Here is a 12,117-nt window from a genome sequence, read left to right as displayed (position 1 = left end):
TTTATTGGGCAATTATGCATTACTGGAACGTTATGTAATAAAAATGTAATTTATAATATATTTGAAAAGTCATTTTTTTGGAGGGGTGGTAAGACAAAATCATACTGTCAACATACAGTGGTCCAGATCTACTGAGTCTGTGCCAAAAATATCTACAAAGTCTCTTTGCATCTTGGGTTTGTACACTATTTTCTGACATGCTCAACGAGGGAGCGGGTCTTAGTGGAAAGGAACAAAGCCTCATGGGAAAGGGTGAGGTTTTAGATGCACCATTTTTCAACAAAATTACACTGAATTCTGGCATAAATTTTTTTTTCAAAGTAAGCCAACCAATAGTTGGTATAGAGTCATAGAAGCGTGCCTGCACCATATTTATCATCCAGCGCAAAGCCCTGTGGTAAATCTGATGCTGGTCTACACAGCCTGCCCTAGCCTATGCCATATTTAGAATCAGTAGGTATTTTCATTACATTTTGAAGATTCTAATGTTAGAAAGTAAGGCTAGTTTCACACCTGTGGCATGTAGATCAGGTCGCCTAATTTGGCAGACAATGCTGGCAAGCTGTTCTTTGCCAGAACAGGCTGCTGGAACTGATTCCACAGGTGTGAAACTAGCCTAAGGGCCCATTCACATAAATGTATGGTCTCTGTGCTAGTGCTGCAGACAGCAAGTAACGGTCCACAAAAGATGGGGCACCAGCCTTGTAAACTCCGTATTGTCCTATCTTTTGCCGTATCTTGCGGATTGTGGACATATTCAAGTCAATGGGTCGGCATCTGCAATGCAGAGTTCACATGGCCGGTGCCCATGTTTTGCGGGCCCACTGTTTGCAGTCTGCAACATGGGCACAGCAGCCATATGTTCGTGTGAATGGGCCCTAAATGTGATATTGGTCACTGGTGTTGAATAGGTCATTGCTAGCTGTTGCACATGTGCATACAACAGTGGGTAAGCTGCGGAAATGAAGCTTTTGACTCTGCCCCTCTATTTTCTACCATAATTAGCACCCTTCAGCACAAAAAAAAAACCCTGCTGTTTATCATGTTCAAAAGGGTTTTCCGGGATTTTAATATTGATGACCTATGGGTCATCACTATCCGATCGGCGGGGGTCCAACACACAGCACCCCCACCGATCATTTGGTTGAAGAGAAGGCCGCACCACTATCTTAAAACCCCTTTAAGATAGTAAATTTAGGTTGTGAGCCACACCGAGAAAAAGGACTAAAGCTTTCTAGACACTTTGTATAGCTGGTGGCAGAAAGCTTACTTGCCCAACAATTATTTCTCTTGACCTCCTTCATACACATTCATGCCCACTGGAGCCTGTGTGTTCTCAATGGGGAGAGGGTCTGGTGGCATCTTACCTCCATTGAGAACAAAAGAATCAGGCATGTTGAATACAATGCATGCCACTTCTCAAAACACACTTCCCCCTACATCCGCTGTTGGGTTACATCTCCATACATATTAACCACCTCAGCTCCCCTAGCTTAAACCCCCTTAATGACCAGACCACTTTTTACAATTCTGCACTACACTACTTTCACGGTTTATTGCTCGGTCATACAACTTACCACCCAAATTAATTTCACCTCCTTTTCTTCTCAATAATAGAGCTTTCATTTGGCGGTATTTCATTGCTGCTGACATTTTTACTTTTTTTTGTTATTAATCGAAATTGACCGAAAAATGACATTTTTCACTTTCTGTTTTTCAAACAAAACTACATTTCTATAGAAATTTTTCTCAAAATTTATTGTTCTACATGTCTTTGATAAAAAAAATGCAATAAGTGTATATTTATTGGTTTGCGCAAAAGTTATAGTGTTTACAAACTATGGTACAAAAATTTGAATTTCTGCATTTTGAAGCAGCTCTGACTTTCTGAGCACCTGTCATGTTTCCTGAGGTTCTACAATGCCCAGACAGTAGAAACACCCCACAAATGACCCCATTTCGGAAAGTAGACACCCTAAGGTATTCGCTGATGGGCATAGTGAGTTCATGGAAGTTTTTATTTTTTGTCACAAGTTAGCGGAAAATGATAATTTTTTTTTTATTTATTTATTTTTTCTTACAAAGTCTCATATTCCACTAACTTGTGACAAAAAATAAAATTTTACATGAACTCACCATACCCCTCACGGAATACCTTGGTGTGTCTTCTTTCCAAAATGGGGTCCCTTGTCGGGTATTTATACTGCCCTGGCATTTTAGGGGACCTAAAGCGTGAGAAGTAGTTTGGAATCCAAATGCGTAAAAAAAAAACTGTGAAATCGTAAAGATACTCTTTGGAATTTGGGCCCCTTTGCGCACCTAGGCTGCAAAAAAGTGTTACACATGTGGTATCGCCGTACTCAGGAGAAGTAGGGCAATGTGTTTTGGGGTGTCTTTTTACATATACCCATGCTGGGTGAGATAAATAGCTCTGTAAAAGACAACTTTTCCCATTTTTTTTATACAAAGTTGTCATTTTACAGAGCTATTTATCTCACCCAGCATGGTAATATGTAAAAAGACACCCTAAAACACATTGCCCTACTTCTCCTGAGTACGGCGATACCACATGTGTGACACTTTTTTGCAGCCTAGGTGCGCAAAGGGGCCCAAATTCCAATGAGTACCTTTTAGGAGGGCATTTGGATTCCAGACTTCTTCTCACGCTTTAGGGCCCCTAAAATGCCAGGGCAGTATAAATACCCCACATGTGACCCCATTTTGGAAAGAAGACACCCCAAGGTATTCCGTGAGGGGCATGGCGAGTTCATAGAAGTTTTTTTTTTTTGGCACAAGTTAGCGGAAATGTATTTATTTATTTATTTTTTCTCACAAAGTCTCCCTTTCCGCTAACTTGTGACAAAAAGTTCAATCTTTCATGGACTCAATATGCCCCTCAGCGAATACCTTGGGGTGTCTACTTTCCGAAATGGGGTCATTTGTGGGGTCTGTTTACTGTTCTGGCATTTTGGGCGGGGCTAAATTGTGAGCAACCCTGTAAAGCCTAAAGGTACTCGTTGGACTTTCGCCCTCTTTACGCACCTAGGCTGCAAAAAAGTGTCACACATGTGGTATCGCCGTACTCAGGAGAAGTAGGGCAATGTGTTTTGGGGTGTATTTTTACATACCCATGCTGGGTGAGAGAAATATCTCTGTAAATTGACAACTTTGTATAAAAAAAATTAAAAAGTTGTCATACATGTAAAAATACACCCCAAAACACATTGCCCTACTTCTCCTGAGTACGGCGATACCACATGTGTGACACTTTTTTGCAGCCTAGGTGCGCAAAGGGGCCCAAATTCCAATGAGAATCTTTACGCATTTGGATTCCAAACTACTTCTCGCGCTTTAGGTCCCCTAAAATGCCAGGGCAGTATAAATACCCCACAAGTGACCCCATTTTGGAAAGAAGACACCCCAAGGTATTCCGTGAGGGGCATGGCGAGTTCCTAGAATTTTTTTTTTTTTGGCACAAGTTAGCGGAAAATGATTTTTTTTTTTCTCTTACAAAGTCTCATATTCCACTAACTTGTGACAAAAAATAAAATTTTACATGAGCTCGCCATGCCACTCACGAAATACCTTGGGGTGTCTTCTTTCCAAAATGGGGTCACATGTGGGGTATTTATACTGCCCTGGCATTTTAGGGGCCCTAAAGCCTGAGAAGAAGTCCGGAATATAAATGTCTAAAAAAATTTATTTGGATTCCATGAGGGGTATGGTGAGTTCATGTGAGATTTTATTTTTTGTCACAAGTTAGTGGAATATGAGACTTTGTAAGAAAAAAATAAATAAAAATCAATTTCCACTAACTTGTGCCAAAAAAAAAAAAATCTTCTATGAACTCGCCATGCCCCTCAAAAGTGATCTTTATAGCGCCGCAGCGATTTTACAGTGTTTTTGCAGTGATCAGAAAAAAAAAAATTCTGTCACTGCGGTGGGGCGGCCTGAACTCAAGTGTGCGCACAAGATCAGGCCTGATCGGGCGAACACTGGTCGATCCAAGCAAAAGGGACCACCAGAGAACCAGGTATATTAGATGCTGTTAACAAAACAGCGTCTAATATCCCTTTTTGGGGTTAAAAAAAATCGCATCTAGAGCCTGCCAGCGAATGATCGTCGCTGGCAGGCTGTAGATCCACTTGTTTACCTCCAGATCCTGTGTGCGCGCGTTCACAGGAAATCTTGCGTCTCGCGAGAGGATGCGCCGATGCGTCCAGGAGGAATAACCCGGCCGCCCGCAGGACACAATCCTGTGTTAGGCGGTCAGGAGGTAGTTAAAAGGTTGGTCGTTGCTGCCAAAACCTTGCATTTGTCTAAAGCAGGGATGCTCAACAAGCGGCCCACCAGCTGTTAAACTACAACTCCCACCATGCCCTACTGTAGGCTGTCTGGGCATGCTGGGAGTTGTAGTTGTGCAACAGCTGGAAGGCCTCAGGTTGGGCATCCCTGGTCTAATGTGTAAAACCTCAGATCAAATGACTTAGTTTTGGCCTGAGCATGGGTCTAATGATCCGCAGTATCAAGGGAACCTATAATGCAATGACACCATGGTCAGATTGGGACATACAGCCTCATTACAGTCATCTTCACTGTGTTCCAAATTATTATGCAAATTGTATTTAAGTGTCAGAAAGATGTAATTTTCTTTGTTTTTCAATTAAACTCATGGGTGTATTGTGTGTCAGGGCTCTTTGGATCACTAAAATTAATCTCAAACACCTGTGATGATTAGTTTGCCAGGTGATCCATTTAAAGGAAAACTACTTAAGGAGGATCCACATTATTAAGCAGGCCACAGGTTTCAAGCAATTTGGGAATCAAAAAGCATCTCTCTGTTGCCAAAGTGTCAAATACTGCAATGCCTTGGGCAAGGTAAGAAAACATTAGATATTTCATGAAAACTTAAAGGGGTTATCAAAGTTCTCAAACAGCCCCCACTATGCACCGGGCCCCTCACAGGTAATATACTTATCCTGGTCCCCGCCACTGCTGCTTCTCGCGGGGTAAGTATATTACCTGTGAGGGGCTGGATGTATGGGGGGGGCTGTTTGAGAACCCGTTTAAGCGTGATCGGCGCACTGTGAAGAGATTTGTAGTAGATTCAGAAAACATGGGTTTGTGCAGATAAAGGCATAATGAGGCGTTTCTGCCAAATTCATCGGATTAAGAGGCAGCTGCTAAAATGCCATTACAAAGCAGCAAACAGGTATTTGAAGCTATTAGTGCCTCTTGAGTCCCGCAAACCCCAAAGTGTAGGATCCTTCAGAGGCTTGCAGCTGCCCATAAACCTACTATTCGGCCACCCCTATCAACTGCTCACAAGCAGAAACAGTTGCATTGGGCCCAGACATACATGAAGACTAATTGTCAGTCTTGTTTACTGATGAGTGCCGTGCAGCCCTGGATGGTCCAGATGGATGCAGTGTTGGATGGCCACCATGTCCCAACAAGGATGCAACTTCAGCAAGGAGGTGGCAGAGTCATGTTTTGGGCCGGAATCATTGGGAGAGAGCTGGTAGGCCCCTATAGTTTCTGACTGACCACTTTCTTCCATGGTACAAAAAGTAGAATCGTGCCTTCCATAGCAAATTAATATCTTTATGCATGACAATGCACCATTGGCTGCTATGGGCATAAGAGGAGAGAAACTCATGGTGTGGCCACCATCCTCAAGCCTATTGAGAACCTTTGGAGTATTATCAAGCAAAAGATCTATGAGGGCAGGAGGCAGTTCACACAAAACCACTCAGAAGCTATTCTAACACCCCGCAAAGAAGGGATCCTATGTCAACATGTAACTTAGCCTGTTAAAGGGTTTCTGTCACCAGAATTAACCCTATTAAACTGGCTGACATTAGCAATGTGCTAATGTCAGCAGACCCTAACTCTACTATTCTAATGCTTATTAATGGCCCCCTTACTGCATAATTTTAACTTTTCTGATATGCAAATTAGCCTCTAGGATGGTTGGGGGGGGTGGCTCCTGCTCCTAGAGGCTCCATTCTCCCACCTCATGTCACACCCTGCCATCCTTGATTGACAGGGCCAGGCAGGGTTAGTCTCCTCTTGCCATCCCTGTGTGCTGGGTAAACGGCACTGTGCAGGCGCGAGATTTACCCAACACACAGGGCCGGCAGGAGAAGACAAACGCTGGCCCTGTCAATCAAGGATGGCAGGGTGTGACATGAGGTGGAAGAACAGAGCCTCTAGGAGCAACACCCCCTGCTCCTAAAGGCCAATTTGCACATCATAAAAGTTAAAATTGTGCAGTAAGGGGGCCATCAATAAGCATAACAATAGTAGAGTTAGGGTCTGCTGACATTAGCACATCGCTAATGTCAGCCAGTTTAATAGGGTTAATTCTGACGACAGAAACCAAGATGTTTTTGATTGAAATAGCTTTTGATATCAGTAAATGTGACCGCTCAATGCTGCAAATTCAACAAATGACCATTTTCAGTTCTTTACAATCTATAAAATGTTTGGAAACTCTGTGCATAATTAGTATTTAGAATTTTTTGATTTGTAAAAAAAATTAAAAATACTGTCATTGGGAGTAGAGCGAAGCGAGCTTCGGATGCTTAATTCAAAGTCGATTCGTTCAAAACTTTGGAATAATACTGTACGGAGATTCGTCTCCATACAGTATTAGAATGTATGAGCTCCGATGAACCGAAGTTACATGTGTTACATGAATAACTTCCATTTTAATAACATTTAAAACTTGAAACCTAACTCTGCTTCGGTTGCGACTAGTACCGAGGTTTTAAGTTTCGAACGAAGCATCCGAAGCTCGCTTCACTCAACTCTAATTGGGAGGTTTTGTTCAGTAAAATTTTATTTACCGTATATACTCGAGTATAAGCCGAGCCCCTAATTTTACCCCAAAAAAATGGGAAAAATGATTGACTCGAGTATAAGACTAGGGTGGGAAATGCAGCTATAATGCAGAGTGTATGTGTATATAATGCACACACTCTACATTATATACACACATCTGCAAGAGGGTGACTCCCTGTATTTAATGCAGAGTGTGTGCATTATATACACACACACTCTGCATTAAATACAGGGAGCCATCCACAGATCTCCCCCCTAAACAGTGCCATCCACAGATCCCCCCTAAACAGTGCCATCCACAGATCCCCCCTCCCCTAAACAGTGCCATGATGGCACTGTTTAGGGGAGGGGTGATCTGTGGATGGCACTGTAGGGGGATCTGTGGATGGCACTGCCATCCACAGATCCCCCTACAGTGCCATCCACAGATCCCCCTCCCCGACGCTCACAGCAGTATATTTAAACGATATCTTACTTTGTCTTTGCTTCGGTAATACAGGCAGTGCGGGGAGCGGCGCTCACTCACTGACGTCACGCGCCTGCTCCCACTAGGCGGCGCAGGCGCGTGACGTCAGTGAGTGAGCGCCGCCCCCCGCACTGCCTGCTATTACCGGAGCTAAGACCTAGACTCGAGTATAAGACGAGGAGGCTTTTTGAGCACAAAAATATGTGCCAAAAAACTCGTCTTATACTCGAGTATATACGGTATACTCTAACAGTTGATAACTTGAAAATTATACTGACTCTTTAGCATTGACCATTTAGGAAAACCAGAGAAAAATATAATTTGCATTATAATTTGGAACCCGTTGTAAAGGTGTCCTAACATGGTATGGAATGATGGCAAATTTTCAGTAGAGCACTAGAAAGTGTTATTAGCATGTATTACGTATAAGAAAGAGAGATAATAGTACATTTGACTATCCTGCCCACCTGAAATTTTCAGCAACTACCACAGAATTTGACACCTTCAGGGTTGTGCAGTGGTTTAACATTGATGACCTATCCTCAGAACAGTTCATCAATATGAGATAAGCTGGGGTCTCACTCCTGGCACCCCTGCCAATTAGCACCTTGAAGAGCTAGAGGGGCACATGCAAGCATTGCTTACTCTTCAAAATAACTTCTATACCATCTCCTTTGCACCTACTTCATCCTATTCATTTAAAATTTCCATCACGGTCAATACGGTCTTTCAAAGGATGGATTTAGTACTAGTTACTTTTGTTTTCGGCTACAGTCCATGCAGCTCCCGGGGCGCTCCAGAATGACGTCAGAGCACCCCATGCGCATGGATGACGTGATCCATGCGATCACGTCATCCATGCGCGTGGGGCGCCCTGACGTCACTCTGAAGCGCCCCGGGAGCCGCACGGTCGGTAAGTATACTGCTCCCCCGCTCCCCACTACACTTTACCATGGCAAACAGGACTTTAGTGTCCTGGCAGCCATGGTAACCATTCAGAAAATGCTAAACGTCGGATCCGGTAATGCGCCGAAACGACGTTTAGCTTAAGGCCAGATCCGGATTAATGCCTTTCAAGGGGCATTAATTCCGGAGCCGGCAAGTGTTCAGGGTTTATTGACCGGAGCAAAAAGCGCAGCATGAAGACATCCTGAATGGATTTCTCTCTATTCAGAATGCATGGGGATAATCCTGATCAGGATTCTTCCGGCATAGAGCCCCGACGACGGAACTCTATGCCGGAACACAACAACGCAAGTGTGAAAGAGCCCTTAATACAGAATGCATAGTAAAATAGGGCTGGAGGGGTTAAAAAAATTTTTTTTAACTCACCTTAATCCACTTGCTCACGCAGCCCGGCTTCTCTTCTGTCTTTTTTTTTGCTGTGTACAGGAAAAGGACCTGTGGTGACGTCACTCCGGTCATCACATGATCTTTTACCATGGTGATGGACCATGTGATGACCGGAGTGACGTCACCACAGGTCCTTTTCCTGCACACAGCAAAAAAGAAGACAGAAGAGAAGCCGGATGCGCGAGGAAGTGGATTAAGGGGAGTTTAATTATTTTTATTAACCCCTCCAGCCCTTTTGTACTATGTATTCTGTATTAAGAATGCTATTTTCCCTTATAACCATGTTATAAGGGAAAATAATACAATCTACAGAACACTGATCCCAAGCCCGAACTTCTGTGAAGAAGTTCGGGTACCAAACATACGCGATTTTTCTCACACGAGTGCAAAACGCATTACAATGTTATGCACTCGCGCGGAAAAATTGTGCATGTTCCCGCAACGCACCCGCACCTTTTCCCACAATGCCTGTGTGAAAGAGGCCTAATGCTGCCTGTAATGATATCACCTGTGTACAGATAAGACAGGATCCTTTCACAACAGGTGATTGTCAGAGCTTAACTATTCGTTCCTTGCACAATGACCTCTGCACAGATCAGGCCAAGAAAACTCTCCCATAGAGGTCATTAAAGGGGTTCTGCAGTTTGTTTAAAGTGATGATCTATCCTCTGGATAGATCATCAGCATCTGACCAGCAGGGGTCCAACACCCGGGACACCGCCGATCAGCTGTTTGAGAAGGCAGCAGCACCACAGCCTTCTCACTGTTTACCGCTGGCCCAGTGACATCACGACTAGTATCAACTGGCCTTGGCGCGGCTAAGCTCCGTTCACTTGAACAGATGCTGATCTATCCAGAGGATAGATCATCAGTTAAAACAAACTGTAGAACCCCTTTAACGTCTTTTATACACTGCTCAAAAAAATAAAAGGGAACACAAAAATAACACATCCTAGATCTGAATTAATTAAATATTCTTCTGAAATACTTTGTTCTTTACATAGTTGAATGTGCTGACAACAAAATCACACAAAAACTTAAAAATGGAAATCAAATTTTTCAACCCATGGAGGTCTGAATTTGGAGTCACACTCAAAATTAAAGTGGAAAAACACACTACAGGCTGATCCAACTTTGATGTAATGTCCTTAAAACAAGTCAAAATGAGGCTCAGTAGTGTGTGTGGCCTCCACGTGCCTGTATGACCTCCCTACAACGCCTGTGCATGCTCCTGATGAGGTGGTGGACGGTCTCCTGAGGGATCTCCTCCCAGACCTGGACTAAAGCATCTGCCAACTCCTGGACAGTGTGGTGCAACGTGACGTTGGTGGATAGAGCGAGACATGATGTCCCAGATGTGCTCAATTGGATTCAGGTCTGGGGAACGGACGGGCCAGTCCATAGCATCAATGCCTTCGTTTTGCAGGAACTGCTGACACACTCCAGCCACATGTGGTCTAGCATCGTCTTGCATTAGGAGGAACCCAGGGACAACCGCACCAGCATATGGTCTCACAAGGGGTCTGAGGATCTCATCTCGTTACCTAATGGCAGTCAGGCTACCTCTGGCGAGCACATGGAGGGCTGTGCGGCCCTCCAAAGAAATGCCACCACACACCATTACTGACCCAATGCCAAACCAGTCATGCTGGAGGATGTTGCAGGCAGCAGAACGTTCTCCACGGCGTCTCAAGACTCTGTCACATGTGCTCAGTGTGAACCTGCTTTCATCTGTGAAGAGCACAGGGCGCCAGTGGCGAATTTGCCAATCTTGGTGTTCTCTGGCAAATGCCAAACGTCCTGCACGGTGTTGGGCTGTAAGCACAACCCCCACCTGTGGACGTTTGGCCCTCATATCACCCTCATGGAGTCTGTTTCTGACCGTTTGAGCAGACACATGCACATTTGTGGCCTGCTGGAGGTCATTTTGCAGGGCTCTGGCAGTGCTCCTCCTTGCACAAAGGCGGAGGCAGCGGTCCTGCTGCTGGGTTGTTGCCCTCCTACGGCCTCCTCCACATCTCCTGATGTACTGGCCTGTCTCCTGGTAGCGCCTCCATGCTCTGGACACTACACTGACAGACACAGCAAACCTTCTTGCCACAGCTCGCATTGATGTGCCATCCTGGATAAGCTGCACTACCTGAGCCACTTGTGTGGGTTGTAGACTCAGTCTCATGCTACCACTAGAGTGAAAGCACCGCCAGCATTCAAAAGTGACCAAAACATCAGCCAGGAAGCATAGGAACTGAGAAGTGGTCTGTAGTCACCACCTGCAGAACCACTCCTTTATTGGGGGTGTCTTGCTAATTGCCTATAATTTCCACCTGTTTTCTATCCCATTTGCACAACAGCATGTGAAATTGATTGTCACTCAGTGTTGCTTTTTAAGTGGACAGTTTGATTTCACAGAAGTGTGATTGACTTAGAGTTACATTGTGTTGTTTAAGTGTTCCCTTTATTTTTTTGAGCAGTGTATTTTTAGGAAAGGAAGGTGATTTTAACTATTTTTTATTTTATTTTAGCTTTTAAGTCACCTTGAGTGAGTTAAAAGTAAAAATACATTTCTTGAACTCTGGTTGTTCCAAGGTTCCACTTGGAACCGAACCAGAGTTTGAGAAATGTTTTTTTTACAGTAGAAATTAGTTTATTAAATTATGCAAAGTCTCGCTAGACTTCGCAAATTAATAACTTCAGCTCATCTGAGCCAATACATTAATACTGTACGGAGCCTGCTTGAGGCTTTGGGCTATTTCAGCAATGTAACGATCTCAGCCAGGAAACGCTGTTACCGAAGCGTGTGGCTTCCATACTGCTCAGATGCCGTGGTCACATTTGACCACAGCATCTGAGGGGGGAAAATGTATGCGATTGGCTGACTGCATACATGTGGCCATGTGTCTCTATATAAAATAGCGAAAACCCGGTGGCTATAGAGCCCGCTGCATGTGCGAATGGGGTGTCATGTTAAAAGATCGGAATTACGCTGTACATGTACGGCGGAGGTCTTTGTTTTGTTTTTTAAACAACTTTGTGAAACTATCCCAAAAATCATTCACACAGTATTTTGCGCAGAATTTAAACATGTATCCCATGCCAAAAAGCCACTAGAACCCACCCCCTATTGTTTTCAAGGTATGCCATGCTGCAGTTTATGGCCACGACTGTATAAATACTGATCACCACCTTTAACGTAGTCAAGGCCATAAATCACAATTCAGCCTTCCTTTGACATCAATGTAATATAGATTCTACACCCGTTAGAATTCCATGCGAAAAAGCTGCCTGCACAAAATGCTGTGTAAATGGTCCCTAAAGAGGTGTTTTCCAAAGACACTGCAATAATTACTTCAGACACACAAGTGTCACCATCTTCTGGCTGGCATAAAGGCAAAAGGATCTGAAAAATTCTCACTCAATACACTGTAAAGTTTTCCACTAAAGGAATGATGCTG

Source organism: Bufo bufo, chromosome 2 (genome assembly GCF_905171765.1).
Source record: "Bufo bufo chromosome 2, aBufBuf1.1, whole genome shotgun sequence".
Taxonomy (NCBI): domain Eukaryota; kingdom Metazoa; phylum Chordata; class Amphibia; order Anura; family Bufonidae; genus Bufo; species Bufo bufo.
The sequence above is the reverse complement of the archived record's forward strand: the minus strand, read 5'-3'. Positions refer to the sequence as shown.